Here is a 17,714-nt window from a genome sequence, read left to right as displayed (position 1 = left end):
AAGCAAGTCTGATCTCATCAGATCTCAGAAGCTAAGCAGACTCCATTCTGGTTAGTACTTGGATGCAGGGGTCATTTAATAGAAGAAGAGGTGCCAGAGCTCATTAGCACAACTCATTTGCATATTCCACACATAGCTGACATCACTGGAAGGTGTATAAATTATATCAGCTCAGCAGCTACCTTAAAATGCTTCTTGAATTATAATTGTCATAATAAAACCTTACTCCCATTATACTTTTTAAATTACTTTCTCCTATGTAGCTCCAGTGGTATGATGAAGATTTCCATCTGTCTGCTTTATATGTTTTGGTTATTTTTCCATTTTTTTTGGTGGGGAAAAATATTAGAAAGTTTGTCAAATCTTAGAGTTCAGCAAAATTCTCACAGGGTGTTTGAACACTGGAGCCCAGAAGCAAGTATTTGGGGGAGGAGGGTAAGAAAGAAAGAGCACAATAAAATTTAGAAGTTCCAGAGCTTTGCTCCTGTGAGCTTCTGACCAAAATGAGGCCTGCTGGGATGGGAGACCTCCTTGAAATACCAGTTCAGGAGAGTAGGGGCAGGCTGTATGGACCTACCTCTCTGAACATTCTCCAGACTCACAATAGGAGTCAGTCATCAGAGGCTGACATGACTTCCAGGTGCAGGCACACATACAATAGAGACACAAATACACAACAAAAATCAGGCCAGGCTCCAACAGCACCCCCCAAGCTAAGATCCCTTTTTTTTCAGGGGGAGTGCAACCCCTCTAAGACAGGCTGACTCAGTCCTCAAGTGGTTTTGTGACTGACAAAAAGCACCTCAATCTTATTTGGAATCAGCTTCAGATGAGTGGTCTTCATCTCATTGTATGCTGCCTTGAGATCCTTGAAGAGAGGTAGGATAAATTATATATATATATATATATATATATATATATATATATATATATATATATATATATATATATATATATATATATATATATATATATATATATATATATCATGGGCCTACATATTATCATAGTACTTTTCTGAACTTGTGAACTATTTCCAACAATAGAAGCTATATACGCTCATATTTTGCACAAACACACGTAGGAATTGAACATCTCAATCCTAACATTTCCCTAATTATGATTAAAAATTTAATTATAATTAGAAGTGGATGTTAAAAAGAGGGTCATATAATCTTTGAGGTCAGAATATTCTTTCTAATTATCAGACAAAATGCAAAGCAGCAAATTGCCCAATTTAGCTGTAGAAGTTTGGACGTCAGTACAGAGAAAAACAGAGGCTGACAGTACTTTATAGCAGTCTACGTAATATGTTATCATATGACTAGTTCTTCTAAGGGATTAGAAGCAGAACTTGGAAATGCATGTTTCATATTTACCATGACACTGATTATTATTTTTACCTAGAAAATGGCTTGTGGATAGTTTAGGATTCATAGCTGGATGACAAGCCTGCATTTATCGGGAGAGGCCTGAGGCTTCATGTCTGTCAGAAAGATGGAATTTCGTTCCTAAACCAGGTGTCAGAACTTGTATCTTTACTGCTGGTTCCCTATAATGTGACCAATGCTGTATTGTACTTTTACTGTGGCTTAGAGCTGCTTTGTTACTGAACCAAACCGACTCCATGTTGTAACCCTTGCTTGACCCAAAGTGCTTGAATAGTAATTAACCTTGCCCCACTGGTATCCAAAATATTTGGGGCTGTAGAATGAGTTATGTTATGTCTCTGCACATTCTCACACTGGGACCCTTTGAAGCCGAACAGCATGGCCTTCGGAGTAGGGAGGCATCCTCTCTACTGATAGTGATGGTGAGAAGACAGATGTGCCTGTAACGGTGTGAATTGTGGCTTTGTGAGATGTTTGCTTTACGTGTATAAAATTGAGCTGGTGCTGGCTCTCGCCATCACTGTTATCTTGCCTCTTCCAGTGCTTAGTTCTCTCCAATAAAATCCTAACTTTGTAACCAAGTATGGGATCCGTTTGAAGTTCTTAAGTTCTGACACCAGGCAACAAAAAGACTGGGTTCCCTTTAACGGTTTCACATTCTTGCCTACCTCCCAGCTCAGCTTTATCTGGATATCAGGAATAGCCTCTGGCTTTGTGCCCTACTTCTGCCAGAGACAGGGATCCCCTGGGATTACAGTTCACCTTCAGACAACAGAGATCAATTCCCTCGGAGAACATGAATACTTTGGAGAGTGGACTTTGTGGCACTGTATCCCTCTGTCCTACCCAGGATCCATCCCCAAATCTCCAAGAGTTTTCCAGCCTGGATCTGACAACCCTGCCCCCCATCCCCCGCAGGTGGTCAGGGGAGGCCTTGCAACCCTAGCCAGGGATTAGAGAATTAGGTGTGGAGCTTCTTATGCTAAACCCACAGCACCTACATATGGAAGCACAAATCTCTTCAGGAGATCCTGTCCAAAGACTTCGTTTTTCTGGGCTCTCCCATTCTCCTCTTAACCTCGAATAACTTCTATACCAAATACACTAACGGCAGACAAAACTTTCAGATTTAGGCTAGATGAATCAGACATGCCCCCCCCCCCCTTCCCCAAGGAGTCTATAATGATGTGCCACTGTTTGCCTTCAGTCAAAATGTTTCAGTTCTTTCCTAGACCATATGGAGGAGTCAGGTTATGCTTGACATTTTATGTTGGAAGATACAATGCTTAGAAGTACTGGCTGTGAAAAGTACATACCAGAAATCTGTTGGCTCATTACCTTTAAATATTTCATTGATAGAGTTTCAGTAGTACTACAGCTTACCAGAAATATTAGGTATTTACATATATATGCACATTATATCGATTGCATATAATGTTATTGATGAACCAGAGTACTTACACTGACTTGGTTCAGATTGATTTTCTTTTTAAAGATGTTTTGAAAGACACTTTTCTGGACATTTTTTCCTTTGCTTCATTTTTAGTCTCCACCTAGCCCAAATTATCAGCAGCAACCCCCCCCCCGGTCTAATTTGCATATAACCAATGATGGACAATAGAATCGCTCACCTTGGCAACACTATTGTGCTGCCTCTTTTCTCTTGTGAATCACAGCCATTTCAATAACATTACAAATCCCTTCACACTCATACATCCAACTGTATCTCCCAGTATTTTCTGCACCATTTACACTCTTCAGACAACCTCCTCATTTAAGGTGCTCTCTCTTGGAACTGCCAGTAACCTTTCTGTGGTGGGCCCATTCCTCTGGAACAACCTGCCAGATTGGTGAAAAAGCGACCTTTTCTGGCAACATTTAGGAAGGCATGTTAAGACAGTCCTTTTCCAGAGAGTATTTGCTGGAGGGTGAATTTTTCCAAACGATCTGGCTGTGAAATTGTTAATTCTGTGTGTATCTTGGGTATATTAAGGCTGAATGGTTTTAAATTTAATGTGAGTTAAGTCTGTTAATTTGGATTTTGCAATTTGGCTGCTGCACTGTGCACTGCTTTTAGTTCAGAGAAGTAATGTAGAAGTGAAAAAAGAGCTCGTGTGGTGTAGCAGTTAACATGTTAGACTAGATACTTGGAAACTCAGGTCTGGATCACCACTCTGCTGTGAAAGCTTTCTGGGTGGCCTTGGTCTAGTCACATATTCTCAGCCTAATCTACTTCACGGGGCTGTTGTGACGGTAAAGAGGAGGAGAGGAGAATGATGTAAGCCTCTTTGGATTTCTGTAGTGGAGAAAGGTAGGATGTAAATAAAGAATTATTATTATTATTATTATTATTATTATTATTATTATTATTATTATTATTATTATTATTATTATTATTATTATTATTATTATTATTATTTATATCCCGCCCTCCCCGCCTAGGCAGGCTCAGGGCGGCTAACAAACATTCAATAAAACATGTTATAAATACAGTAATTAAAATACATTAAGTGCATTAAACATATAGACACATTAAAATTATAAAACAGCATAAATTTTTTAAAACAACACTAATCCGGCATCTATAATCTATAATCTATCTGTTCTATAGTTTAACAGCAGCAGAGGTGTTCCGGGCGCTGTTACATATTTAAATAGTGGCAAGAGTGGCCAAGTGCAAAGTAATGCACATTGGGGCCAAGAATCCCAGCTACAAATACAAGTTGATGGGGTGTGAACTGGCAGAGACTGACCAAGAGAGAGATCTTGGGGTCGTGGTAGATAACTCACTGAAAATGTCAAGACAGTGTGCGTCTGCAATAAAAAAGGCCAACGCCATGCTGGGAAATATTAGGAAGGGAATTGAAAACAAATCAGCCAGTATCATAATGCCCCTGTATAAATCGATGGTGCGGTCTCATTTGGAGTACTGTGTGCAGTTCTGGTCGCCGCACCTCAAAAAGGATATTATAGCATTGGAGAAAGTCCAGAGAAGGGCAACTAGAATGATTAAAGGGCTGGAGCACTTTCCCTATGAAGAAAGGTTGAAACGCTTGGGACTCTTTAGCTTGGAGAAACGTCGACTGCGGGGTGACATGATAGAGGTTTACAAGATAATGCATGGGATGGAGAAAGTAGAGAAAGAAGTCCTTTTCTCCCTTTCTCACAATACAAGAACTCGTGGGCATTCGATGAAATTGCTGAGCAGAAAGGTTAAAACGGATAAAAGGAAGTACTTCTTCACCCAAAGGGTGATTAACATGTGGAATTCACTGCCACAGGAGGTGGTGGCGGCCACAAGTATAGCCACCTTCAAGAGGGGTTTAGATAAAAATATGGAGCACAGGTCCATCAGTGGCTATTAGCCACAGTGTATGTGTGTATGTAAAATTTTTTGCCACTGTGTGACACAGAGTGTTGGACTTGATGGGCCGTTGGCCTGATCCAACATGGCTTCTCTTATGTTCTTATATTCTTAAGAGTCATTGAAGAATCACTTTATTGGATCCTCCGTTCAGTCATCCTCTATCAGCATTCTAAAAAAGCCTGCCTGAAGAGGATGGTCTTGCAGGCCCTGCGGAACTGGTCTAAGCTCCGCAGGGCCCGCACCTCCTCCGGGAGTTGATTCCACAGGCTGGGGGCTGCCACGGAGAAAGCCCGTGCCTGTGTGGTCTGTAATTTTGCCTCCCTTGGCCCAGGGACAGTCAGCTTGCTCTTCCCTGCTGACCTCAGTGCTCTTTGGGGCTTGTATGGGGAGAGACGGTCCTTCAGGTAGGCAGGTCCTCGACCATATAGGGCTTTAAAGGTAATGACCAGCACTTTGTAGCGAACCCGGTATGCAACTGGCAGCCAGTGCAGTTGACGCAGCCCCGGCTGTATATGATCCCATTTCGGGAGTCCTAATAGCAGCCTGGCCGCTGCGTTCTGCACTAGCTGCAGCTTCCAGGTTCGATACAAAGGCAGCCCCATGTAGAGGGCATTACAGTAGTCCAATCTTGAGGTGACCATCACATGGATCACTGTTGCTAGGTCCCAGCGCTCTAGGAAAGGAGCCAACTGCCTTGCCCGCTTCAGATGAAAAAATGCTGACTTGGCAGTGGCAGCTACCTGGGCCTCCATCGATAATGAAGGCTCCAGTAAAACTCCCAGGCTCTTGACCTGGCACGCCGCTTTCAACGGTGCGCAATCAAAAACCGGGAGTGGTATTTCCCCTCCCAGAGCACCACGACCCACGCAAAGGACCTCTGTCTTCGTCGGATTCAGCTTCAGCCCACTCTGCCTAAGCCAAGTTGCCACGGCCTGCAATGCCCGGTCCAAGTTCCCTGGGACGCAGTCAGGTCGGCCGTCCATCAGCAGATAGAGCTGGGTGTCATCTGCATACTGATGACAACCCAGCCCAAACCTCCGGACAATCTGGGCAAGGGGGCGCATATAGACGTTAAATAGCATCGGGGAGAAAACCGCTCCCTGGGGCACCCCACAATCTAGTGTGCGCCTCCGGGAGAGCTCGCCCCCAATTGCCACCCTTTGTCCCCGTCCTTTGAAGAAGGAGGAGAGCCATTGTAAGGCCAACCCCCTAACCCCTATGTCGGCGAGTCGGCGGGTCAGTAGCCGATGGTCGACTGTGTCAAACGCAGCTGACAGGTCTAGCAACATCAGCACTGCCATGCCGCCTTGATCCAGTTGCCGTTGGAGGTCATCTGCTAAGGCGACCAGGACTGTCTCCGTCCCATGGCCCGGGCGAAAGCCGGACTGGCAAGGGTCTAGGACAGAAGCGTCATCCAGAAACCTCTGCAGTTGCAACGCCACTGCCCTCTCAATAATTTTACCTAAAAACGGTAAATTGGAGACCGGCTGGTAGTTTGCCAATTCGGCCGGGTCTGCTGTACATTTTTTCAAGAGGGGGCGGACCAAAGCCTCTTTCAGAGGTGATGGAAAACGCCCCTCTGAGAGGGAACTATTTATTATGTCCCGTAAAGGACATCTAAGCTCCCTCTGGCAAGATTTAATCAGCCAAGAGGGGCAAGGGTCCAAATCACATGTTGTTGGTCGTGCAACAGAGAGGATTCCGTCGACTTCGTCCAAGCTGAGTGGGTCGAACCGATCCAACACTAAACATGAAGACAGGCATGGAGCCTCAAGTTCCTGTACTGTTTCAAATGTGGCAGGCAGGTCTTGGCGGAGTGACGTGATTTTATCTGCAAAGTATTTCGTAAAAGCCTCACAGCCTATCTCTAATTCTCTAACGTTTGGTTTGCCTTGAGGCAATGTGGTAAGGTGTCTAATTATACTAAATAATTGTGCTGGGCGTGAATTTGCAGATGCAATCTTGGCCGCAAAGTAGTCTTTCTTTGCGGCCTTGACTGCCATCTCATAAGACTTCATAAACGTTCTATAAGATGTTCTCGTTGATTCATCCCGAGTATGCCGCCATTGCCTCTCTAGTCGTCTGAGCCCTTGTTTCAGTTGACGTAGCTCCAAAGTGTACCATGGAGCCAGTCTCCTGAGAGGGCACAGAGGGCGTCGAGGTGCGATCTCGTCGATAGCCCTGGATAGTCGGCCTTGCCAGGCCTCCACCAGGTCATCGAGGAAATCGCCAGGGGGCCAGGGATCCCCCAGTGCCATTTGGAACCGTTCCGGGTCCATCAGGTTCCTGGGGCAAGCCAAAATAGGCTCTCCGCCCGTACAGGGTTGGGGTGGCATTTCCACACGGGCCTTGAGGGCTAGGTGATCCGACCATGGTACCGCTTCAGTCACGATATCGTTCATCAAAATCCCGGACGCAAAGATCAGGTCTAACATGTGTCCGGCCTGGTGGGTGGGTGTCGTAACAAATAGAGAGAGAGTCCTAGTGTCGCCATGTAAGACACCAGGTCCATCGCCTGAGTGGAGGCCATGTCATCGACATGGACGTTGAAATCCCCCAGGACCATAAGCCCTGGGTACTCCAACGCCCAGCCCGCCACCGCCTCCATCAGGGATGGTAAGGCGCTGGCTGGTGCGTTAGGCGGATGGTACACCAGCCAGATCGCCAACCCCTCTCCGACATCCCACGCCAAACCAGCACATTCAATACCAACGATCTTTGGGTCCGGGAGATCCCGGAAGGGGTAACCCTCCCGTATGAAGAATGCCACCCCTCCCCCCCCCGCCCATTATTCCGTGATTGGTGAAAGACCGAGTACCCTGGAGGGGTCATCTGGGTGAGAGCCACTGTCTCCCCATCTCGTACCCAGGTCTCGGTCACGCAAGCCAGGTCCATGTCCTGCCGAAGCAGGAACTCCCTAAGGGTCATGGTCTTATTATTTACGGACCTGGCGTTGCATAACACCAATAGAAATGTTTCAAATAATTACATAAGTGTATTATTCATTATAATATCAACATACATTTTTAAACCCTTGTACTTTTACTGTACAGAATAAAATGCATTTTTTCAAATAGTGTTAAATATTTACTATTCCTTATCAGCAAATTTGCATTTCTCAGATGAACATAAAGCTGCTTTATACCAGATCAGAACACTGGTCCATCTTAAGTTCTCTCTCCCTTTATGCCAAGTCTTCCAGATATGAGTCTACCACTCTAACCGCTACCTTCATGGTGGGTAACAGCGCCTATCCTAGTTTTGTGTGAGGTCCTAACCAGATGGGACATTTTACACACTTACAGGTTTATCATAAGTGTTGCACCTATGTAGTTAGTTCTTTTTTTTTAATTTTTATCATTTTATTAAACCCATCAATTCATACAGATCTGTAAACAACAAGTGAATAGATACATACAGATAACGATCTTAGCTAAACATACCCTTAAAAGGATTCCAACATCCTACCACACCGTCTTGAATTCCATATGAAGTGAGACTGTAGTATATGAACCAAACATCAACTATTATCGTCTATTCCAACTTTCGAATAAAATTAAATTAATAGATTAATAATAATATTGTTATCATCGCAGTTTAGTTATTTTCTAACCATAAATATACCTTTTCCCATCTTCCTTTTGCTTTTTCCTTCGAATTACCCTTAATCATGTTAGCTAATATATCCATCTCCACCACACTCAGAATTTTTTGGGTTATTTCTTCTCTCTTAGGGAGGATTTTAGATTTCCAATACTGAGCAAATAAAATTCTAGCCACGGTTATAATATATACTGTAATAAATTCATCCTCACGTGGGACCATATCTCTGACTAACGATAACAATATAAATTCCGGCTTAAGAGGGAAGTTAACCTTAAGTATATCAACTAGAATTTTGTGGATTTCCTTCCAATATTTTTTGGACACAGTACAAGACCACCATAGGTGATAATAAGTTCCTGCTCTTACTTCGCATTTCCAACAGTTAGGTGAGATAGCTTTATTGATTTTGTTTAATAATACCAGTGTAATATGCCATCTATAAAAGAGCTTTATGAAGTTTTCTCGAAGATTAACCGGCTTTATTATCTTGTAATTATTCCTCCATAGCATCTCCCATTGTTCTAGCGTAATACTATACTCCAAATTCTTAGCCCATTTAATCATCACATGTTTGACAATCTCCTCCTCAAGTTTTATATGTAAAAAATAATTATAAACTTTCTTGATCAGTTTTCCACTTCTCGCTGTTATTATCATATCGAAATCAAAATTTGTTTTTGTAAACCCCTTATTTTTATCCTTGCTAAACTTAGCTAATATTTGAATCATCGTCCACCAATCCAGTGAAATCCCTCTTACTTCTAAATCCTCCTTCTTTCTTATTTTATCATTTTCATCTAAAAGGTCTGTGTATCTTAATATCTTCTCCGAGGACCACAATTGCGGTCGCATTATAGCCTCCACAGGAGATAACCACCTCGGTGTTTTGTCATAAATTTTTCTCTTTATTTTTGTCCATACTTTCAGTAAAGATTTACGTATTAGATGACTTTGAAAATAATTTTGAGGTTTTTGAATATACCACATATTGGCGTGCCAGCCAGCTTGTAAATCAACACCTTCAATTGTTAGTAATCGGGTATCTTCTAACATAACCCAGTCTTTCAACCATAATGTTGAACAGGCGGTATGGTAAATCTCGAAATCAGGGAGACCAAGGCCTCCATTTTCTTTTTTATCCGTTAAATTTTTCCAGCTAACTCTTGGTTTTTTTCCCTGCCATACGAAATTTTTAGACAACTGGTTAAGCCTTGCAAAAAAAACATCCTTTACGGCAAAATTTGCCGTTTGAAACAAAAATAGAACTTTAGGAAGAATTATCATTTTCAGTAACGACACTCGCCCCATAAATGACAGTTTGAGGTTATCCCATTTTTTAAACAAAGTAGCTATCTCTTTTAATAAAGGTTCATAGTTATCTTCATAAATTGTACTACATTTTTCCGATATAACTAATCCCAAATATCTTATTTTTCTAACCCTTTGAAATCCTGATCTCCTTTCAAGTTCTGATATTGCTTGGACAGACATGTTTTTAGTTAGAAATTTTGACTTATTTATATTAATCTTTAAGCCAGCGACTCTCCCGTATTCTGCTAGATGGTTTAAAACCAGCTCTATCGATTCCAGAGGATTTTGTAGAACAAAAACCATGTCATCTGCGTAGCTTAACATTTTATAGTTTTCCCCTTTAACTTTATACCCTCAACTCTGTTATCTTTCCTAATTGTCTGAATTAATAGTTCCAAAGTAAAAATAAATAATAAAGGAGACAAGGGACAACCTTGTCTTGTACCTTTGCTTAGACATATTTCCTCTGTCAAATCTCCATTAATTATAATCCTTGCATATTGTTTATCATAAATCGTCCGAATATTATTTACAAATTTTTCACCGAAATTAGACTTCTCTAAAAATTCCAACATAAAGTTCCAATTTGCATTATCAAATGCTTTCTCCGCGTCGAGAAATAAAAATGCCAGTTGTTTATCACTGTTGAGCTCAGCATATTCCAAAAAATTAAATAACATTCTGGTGTTTGTTCGCAAATATCTTCTTGGTAAAAACCCTGTTTGATCAGGGTGGATAATCTCCCTCAGGATCGATTTAAATCTATTTGAGAGAATTGTCGTAAATATTTTGTAGTCTATGTTTAGTAATGATATAGGACGATAATTCGCAATATCGTCCATATCTTTACCAATTTTTGGAATAAGAACCACATTACTATGCCGCCATGACTCTGGAATTGTAGCCCTACACCAGACCTCCTCTAATAAACCTTTAAATGGGTCTAATAAATTCTCTTTAAAAGTTATATAATATTCCGGAGGTATACCGTCCGGTCCGGCTGCCTTATTACCTTTAATTTTATTCCAGGCTTCTACAATTTCAGCCATTGATATCGGGCCCGATAGTGATTCTCTCTGTTCACTTGTTAATTTTATCCAATGTCTCCTGGCTCCACCCCCAAAGTCTCCTGGCTCCACCCCCAAAATCCCCAGATATTTCTTGAATTGGACTTGGCAACCCTAAGCAGGAAGATTAAGTGGTCTGAGCCTGTGAGCTCCCATTCCCCCTGTGCCTGAAGAAGGCCATGGCCAGCAGTGGCAGAGGTAGCAGGGAGGTTGAGTGGTTTGAACCTGCAGGCTCCCACTCTCCCATGCACCTGAAGAAGGCCACAGCCAGCAGCAGTGGTGGTGGCAGGGAGGTCATGCAGTCCAAACCTGTAGACTTCTGCTCTCCTCCATGCCTGAAGAAGGCTGCAAGCAGCAGCAGCAGCAATGGCTGGGAGTCAAGCCGTCTGAGCCTGCAGGCTTCCACTCTCCCCTGCACCCAAAGAAGGCCGGCAAAGCAGACAGTGGGAAAGACGCAACTGGACATCATGGGAAAAATAACGGGCCAGTGAGCCTTCATAGTGAGCCTGTTCCAGCACTGGGGGGGGGGGGGGCATCATCCAAGGGGAAAGCACGATGGAGGAGCACAAGAACCAGCTCCAGGGCCAGCTCCACAAGAACCAGCTCCAGAGGGATTTTTCTTCCCCATGGAAAGAGAAAAGGGGTCTATAAAGAAGCGAATTGCAGATTTCTGCAGTCAAAGCCCTCTCACATGTGATGAGTTTGCCAACTGCTTCTATCGGCACCCAAGGATCTAATCCTGACCCTGGAGCTGGTTCTTGTGCTCCTCCATCGTCCTATTTGGGATGCTCTGCAGGTGCAAACAGTCCACGAATTTATAGCCACTAGTTTTACAACATGCAAAGCGACAAGTGATTCTGCTGGAGGTTATTCTGTCTAGAATATGCCAAGATTAGATACATGTTTGCATATTTGCTTATTCTATATTTGTTTATTGTCATTGAAGCAGCTGTTGCGACCAGGAGAGCTTATGCAACTGTGATGCACAGGCCGAAGTCAGATTCTCTGGTATAATAATAATAATAATAATAATATTTTATTTTTATATCCCGCCCTCCCCGCCAGGCGGGCTCAGGGCGGCTAACAGACATGGGGATCCCATGATTCACATAAAACAAGATAAACAGTTTTAAATATATCAGTCACAAATAAATTATTTAAAATAGTTAAAATATATAAAATGGTGCTAAAATACTGTATCATAGTGTACGCAAGATGGCTAGATGTCCATTCGTTGGATTAATCAAGTTCTATCTCAAAAGCCAGCTGGAAAAGAAATGTTTTGCAAGCCCTGCGGAACTGGTTCAGGTCCCGCAGGGCTCGCACCATCTCAGGAAGGTCGTTCCACCAACGAGGGGCTATCACTGAGAAGGCCTGCTCCCTGGTAGCCTTCAACCTAGCTTCTCTTGGCCCAGGGATTGTTAGTAAGTTCTGAGAACCGGATCTCAGCGCTCTCTGGGGCACATATGGGGAGAGGCGGTCCTTTAGGTAGGCAGGTCCTTGGCCATATAGGGCTTTAAAGGTGATGACCAGCACCTTATAGCGAACACGGTAGACAACCGGCAGCCAATGCAGATCCCGCAGCCCAGGCCGCGCAGGTTCCCACCGTGGTAGTCCCTCCAGTAGCCTGGCCGCCGCGTTCTGGACTACCTGAAGTCTCCGTGTTCGGTATAGGGGCAGCCCCATGTAGAGGGCATTGCAGTAGTCCAATCTCGAAGTGACCGTTGCGTGGATCACAGTTGCTAGGTCGGTGCGCTCCAAGAAGGGAGCCAACTGCCTCGCCCTCTTAAGGTGAAAGAAGGCGGATCTAGCAGTGGTGGCTACCTGGGCCTCCATTGATAAAGAGGATTCCAGTAGCACTCCCAGGCTCTTGACTTTGCGCACTGGTACCAGTGGCGCACCGTCAAAGGCCGGTAAAGTGATCTCCCCTCCCGGTCCGCCGCGGCCCACGCAAAGGACCTCAGTCTTCGCCGGATTCAACTTCAGCCCGCTCAGCCTGAGCCAGTCAGCCACGGCTTGTAATGCCCGGTCCAAATTTGTAGGGACATCGCCAGCCCGGCCGTCCATCAATAGATAGAGCTGGGTGTCATCTGCGTATTGATGACAACCCAGCCCATACCTCCGTGCAATCTGGGCAAGGGGGCGCATAAAGATGTTAAACAACATCGGGGAGAGAACTGCCCCCTGAGGCACACCACAATGAAGTGGGTATCTCTGAGACAGCTCCCCCCCAATTGCCACCCTTTGTCCCCGACCATCAAGAAAGGAGGAGAGCCACTGTAAGGTGGTATCCTGCTAAGGCCCTGTGACTTTGTTTCTGTGGCATACATGTGACAACTTGAATGTGGGACTTGCAGTGGGGAAGAGGATAATGTGCAGCACTGAGAGAACGAGGGTGATTTCTACAGGATACGTGAGCCAGGATAAGAATGTTCTGGCTAACAAAAGCTGTTAAGTGAATCTTTGGAGATAGAGTATCTGCGGGTGGGAGAGGAGGAGTTAAGAATGTCTATAATTCGGCCCCTTCCCAGCCGAGCAGTCCATGGACTGATGAGGCTGGGGGCCGCCCATTGCCTCCCCGCGCGGATCGGAGGCAATGGGTTATTTCAGAAGGGAGGGGGCGATGGGCAGCCTTAAAAGGCTGACCACGCCCCCCAACACGCAGATAGAAATCGCCCTCGGCCTGTTAACAGCACCGATCGGCTGCTGCCGTCTGCTGCAGGCCTCAGGAGAGCGTGGCGCGTCGTTGGAGGCTCGGGACGAGGCGAGGACTGCCGCGGCGTCACCCGACGTCGATTTGAAGCGGCGGCGCCGTCCCTGCTCCTCGGGAGCCTTCGGCGGGGATTTGAGAGCGGCGTGAGGTTTTCCCGCGGCGGCGGGCTTCCTCGCGGGCGTAGCTCCCTCCCCCGCCTGTCCTCCGTTTGTTTTGGCCTCGTTTAGGCCGAAGATCACCCGACGGGCCGCGCGGCCTGATCAGGCTAGCGTCGGGTCGGATTTTTTCTCTGGGGTGGCACGTTAGGGATAGGGTTGGGCCGTGTTAGGCCTCTTACCCCCCCTCCCCACTCCTCCTCCTTTGGTGGTCAGGTGAGCGTTTGTGCGGCAGTGCAGTAGCCTCCCCCCCCCACCACGCACACACACGCCAGGCACTTTAGGTGCCAGGCCTGTGAGGGTAGGCAGAGGCTTTTTTGTTGTGGTGGTGGGTGTTGGAGAGCTTAGACTTGCTATTGTGGGCTGCAGTTGGGTCCCCTTGCCTGGGGCAGGGCTCTGCCCCCCCTTTTTTCCCTCACCCTTAGTCTTGGTTCTGGTGGGCAATCCCCATTATATTGGCCAGTGTTCTCCTTGTCTTGGTGTGCCTTGTAGTGTTACAATGGGTCCTAAGAAGGGGCAAGGCAATAAAAAAGGAAAGCAGCCGGCCAAGCGCCCAGTCAAGAGGCCAACCCTCGAGGCTCCCCCGCAGGATGAGGGTGATGAAGCACAAACACGCCAGGCCATTATGGCTCAATTGGCAGCCCTGGAGGAGGCAAGGGGTTTGGCTGGCCCTTCCAGACGGGCCACTGGCTTGTTAGGGTCTGGTAGAGCCGCCACCATCTCTTTCCAGAAGGAGGTGCTGGCTCGTCTTTCTGTTTTACAGGGAGCTGAAGGTGGCAGTGGTGAGCCAAAGCAGGGAGTGCCCCAAGATGAGGAGGAAGCTGAAGAGCCAGATGCGGTGGTGGTGGTGCCGTCTGCTGGGGATGGTAAGTTTGCCGTGCCTCAGCAAGGAGTGGTATGGCCATGGGGCCCGTGGGGGCCCAATGTAGCTTCGGCTTCAAGGCCTGTGGGAGGAGCCCAGGGTGTTGGGGCCAATTACTTGGGGGCCGGGTCATTTTTGGGGAGATCGGCGGGCCCTAGTTCTCTGCCGCAGGCGAGCACTTCTACAGCAGTGCCCACGCCTGATAGTTCTGGTTTTACATGGAGTGCGGCGCTGGGGAGTGATGGTTATGGTGGTATTTTTGGGTCAGGCGGACAGGGCCCGGCAGTATGTGTGCCCCCATGGGGATGGCAACAAGCCTCGGCCGCTTCTCTACCATGGTCTGGGCAGCATGGTACAATTTGGGGTATCCCACCTCACCCACCTGTTCCTTATGGTTCTTTGGACTTCCATGCCGTCCCTTTCGGGGACCCTGCCATGCCTCTGGGTGACCACCTTACAGCAGCAACCAGGGAAAAGATTCTGAAAGGCAAATACGTGGATGTATTCAGCCTGTTATATAGAGAGCTTGAGAAAAAATCAAAGGACGAGCTTGACAAGAAGGATAAGGAGAAGCTCAAGCGTCGTAAAGTTGATCGGACGTGGGCGAATTGGCTCCCCGGTTTTCTTATTTATGCGGGTGTCATTGCGAGGGCCCAGCCATGGAGAGCCGCCCCATTGTTCCAGTATTGCGATATAATATACCGGGCATACAACGATTTTGCTGGAGGGGCGTGGCTCCAGTATGATGAGCAGTTCCGCATGCGTGCGGCAGTTAATCCTTTCCTTCAGTGGAATCAGATTAACCAGCAGCTTTGGCTGCAGCTCATGGCGCCCGCTAAACCAAATGTCGGGGAGCGATCTGACAGTGGTCATTTGGTGCAGAAAACAGTTGGAACGACCTTCTCTGGTGCCCGCGCTTCCGCGGGGCAGTCGGTTCAGCCACGGCTGCTTTGTTGGGAGTTCACCTCCCAAGGCGCGTGCTCCAGGAAGGCCTGTAAATATAAACACGAATGCCCGATTTGTGCAGGCCCTCATGCCTTCACGGCATGCTCCAGATCGAAACAGCGGTGGCCCAATAAGCGGGCAGGCGGTGGCGCCGGTCAACACCCTCCAAAAGGGCCCCAGCCCCATACGTCTGAGGGTTCTTAAACAGTGGCTGGAACTTTACCCCTGTAGGGAGGATGCCGACTATTTAGCGGAGGGGTTCTCAGTTGGATTTAGGATCCCTTATGAAGGCCCTCGTACTCCATTTTTCTCCTCCAATTTGCGTTCAGTTAGGGGTTTGGAAAGCATTGTGAGGCAAAAGATTAGTAAGGAATGCGCCGAGGGTCGGGTGTTAGGCCCATTTAAATCTCCTCCCCTGCCGAACTTACGGGTGTCCCCCCTGGGAGTGGTACCTAAGAAAGCAGCGGGCGAATACCGGCTGATTCACCATCTTTCTTACCCAAGGGGTCGATCAGTAAATGATGCCATCCCATCTGAGCTGTGTTCGGTAAAATATACCTCTTTCGACCGAGCAGTCCAGATTGTTCGGCGGTGTGGACCAGGCGCTGAGTTGGCAAAGTGCGATATAAAATCTGCCTTTCGCCTACTCCCAGTTCACCCCAGGGACTTTGAATTACTAGGTTTTGCGTTTGATGGAAGTTATTATGTGGATAGGGCGCTTCCCATGGGGTGTTCTGTTTCTTGTTCAGCGTTTGAGCGTTTTAGTTCATTTTTGGAATGGGCCTTACGGTTTAGGACGGGAATTCAGGATACTGTTCATTATTTAGACGATTTTCTTTTTGTAGGCCCCGCGGGCTCAGGGCAGTGCCTGTTCCTGTTAACGGCTTTTGTTGATTTGGCTCAGGAATTAGGGGTACCGTTGGCTCCTGAAAAGACCGAAGGCCCCGCCACGGTCCTTACCTTCTTGAGCATCGAGCTGGATACAGTGCGCCAGTTTTCCAGGCTACCTGAGGACAAACGAGTGAGCCTTTTAGCTAGGATTCGAGCTGTGCTGCTTAAGTGCAAGGTCACCTTATTGGACTTACAGCAGCTCGTGGGCCACTTGAATTTTGCCTGCAAGGTTGTAGCCCCGAGCAGGGCCTTTTTGCGCCAATTCTGCGACGGGATGGTCAATCTGCGCCTGCCGCATCATTTCACCCGCGTCACTTCAGAGATGCGGGAGGACCTTATGGTCTGGGAGACATTCTTGCAGGATTTCAATGGAATTTCTTTCTGGCGTAGGGACGTGCAGCTTGAAGCTGAGTTACAGATTGTATCCGATGCCTCTGGTTCCATTGGTTTTGGTGTTTACTTTAGGGGGCACTGGTGTGCCGAGCAATGGCCACAAGCCTGGTTGGGCACTGAGTTGTGTCGGAACTTAACGTTCCTGGAGTTTTTTCCGATGGTTGTGGCTGTTTTTCTTTGGGGAGAAGCCCTTGCCGATTCCACGGTGCACTTCTGGTGCGACAACATGGCCATTGTCCATGTCGTCAACAGGTTAACCTCCAAGTCTCCAGCAGTTATGCGGTTAGTCAGGGCGTTTACGTTGCATTGTTTGAAATTGAATATATTGTTTTTAGCTAAGCACGTTCCTGGCATTTGTAACGGGGTGGCGGACGCTCTGTCTCGCCAACAGATGGACCGTTTCCGTCAATTAGCCCCGGAGGCCGACCTGTTGCCCGAGCGCATCCCGGCGGAGTTGTGGCTGATTGGAGAAAAGAAGTGAGCCGGGCGATACACCTGGCCATAGCGCCCAGCACTAAAAGGTCGTATGACCGGGCGGCTAGCCAGTTTTTGTCTTTTAGGAAGGGGGCAGGATTACAGGAGGTTTGGCCCGTTCCTGTCGAACAGTTGTTACAATTTTGTGTGTATCAAAAACAGCGGGGTTTGTCTGTGAAGTCTATTAAAGGCCAGATGGCGGGACTGGCTTTTATGAGTAAGGCCATGGGGCACAGCAATGCCACTAAGGATTTTCGTATTCAGAAAATGTTTGAGGGATGGTCTCGTGAAGTTGGACCTAAGTCCGACGGGAGGCAACCTATTTCGCCATCTATTTTTCGGGGGCTTCGTGCCTCCTGGGCCCTGGTCTGTGGTTCTGCTTACGAGGAGGCACTTTTCCATAGTGCCTCATTGACGGCCTTTTTTGGGGCCTTTAGAGTATCTGAATTGGTTTCACTTTCCCGCACGGATGTTTCCGCTAGGGCCCTGCAGTTTAGGGATGTTACATTATTCAGCGACCGGGTGGAGTTTAGAGTCCG

This window comes from Heteronotia binoei, chromosome 16 (genome assembly GCF_032191835.1).
Source record: "Heteronotia binoei isolate CCM8104 ecotype False Entrance Well chromosome 16, APGP_CSIRO_Hbin_v1, whole genome shotgun sequence".
In the NCBI taxonomy this organism is placed as follows: Eukaryota; Metazoa; Chordata; class Lepidosauria; order Squamata; family Gekkonidae; genus Heteronotia; species Heteronotia binoei.
The sequence above is the reverse complement of the archived record's forward strand: the minus strand, read 5'-3'. Positions refer to the sequence as shown.